Here is a 1,327-nt window from a genome sequence, read left to right as displayed (position 1 = left end):
CCTGGTGCCTGGCCCTTTAAACCTTACAGTCCAGTTCTTATTGAGACTTCCTGGAGACACTTAACTTTTAAAATATTCAAATGAAAGTGGAAAAGCACCAAGAAGAATTGCATCAGCCACCCTCACAGCAAGTTAAAATGTTCTAAGCAAACATCAGACGCTGCTGACTGAAATAAATGCTATAACCATGCACTCTGGGTTTTAGGCTTCAGTGCTATTGCAGATAATTAAAAGAGACTACAAACCAGGACCCCAAGGTTCCTCAATCTAGTGTGCAAAAATGAATCTGCCCTACTGACACTAGATATAATTAATGGTGAACAAAATAAAACAAATAATATGCTATGTCTTCCTCTCCCCTGGATTCTAGTCCCTCAATAATCCTAGTTTCTCAATAATTCCTCCCCTGAATTAAAAAGAATTTAAAAAATTCTCCTGCCATGGTAATCAAGTCTTAGGCTTTAGTCAATAATTAGCTGGACTGAAATCCTTCCATGCCCATTTTTCTGCAATTCTGGCAGCAAATTGATAACCCCGGGCAATTTTTAATTAGCACCCTTTAAAAATGGTTTACTAAATTAGCCGACTATGAAATCACCTCACCCAAATGATTAAGTTCAAATTGCATTTCAAATCCATCACCTGTTTTTACTGTATGAACATAGCATCACTCCAGGATGGCTAATTACAATGTTTATCTGCCTGTGTTTTAATGCACACATAGCACAGCGTGCAGCAAATGCCAGCTGGCACATCCCTCCACCGCTGCTTCAAGTGGCTGCCAGGCATTCGGGGTTGACATTTCTATCACCAGCAATAGTTCTGGCTCCATCCTCAGCCCAGAGGAGACAGTATTTAAAGATAACCTTATGTCCAGGTAGATCACCTCTGTTACTGGCCTGAGGAAAGCCAGGGCCTGCTTTTGTGAGGGCTTGGTGGTGGCCGAGCTTAACAGGCATGACAGCTTGGCTAATTCATGGGAGGCCACTCCTTCCTCACGCCCTTCACACCCAAATCGTATTCACGAAATATCTATTATTTAGCAAGTACCTTCATACGATTTTATTTAATTCTCAAGGGAAGACTAGGAATCAGGCAGTTTTAACTCCAATTCATAGATGAGAACATGGAAATCAGAAGCCTTAAATAACTCACCCAAAGTTAGTGAAAGAGCCGGAATAGGATCTCTGGTCACCTAACGGCAAGACAACTGCCACTCCACCCTAGTGCTAGCATCGTCTCCTGCCCCCTTTCCCCCAGCCCTCTCCTTACACGTCTCCCTTTTTTAAGTTTTGCCTCCCTTTGTATCTCTCCTTTGCAGACAGAA

This window comes from Microcebus murinus, chromosome 9 (assembly GCF_040939455.1).
Source record: "Microcebus murinus isolate Inina chromosome 9, M.murinus_Inina_mat1.0, whole genome shotgun sequence".
In the NCBI taxonomy this organism is placed as follows: Eukaryota; Metazoa; Chordata; class Mammalia; order Primates; family Cheirogaleidae; genus Microcebus; species Microcebus murinus.
This window is presented reverse-complemented; position numbering follows the sequence as displayed.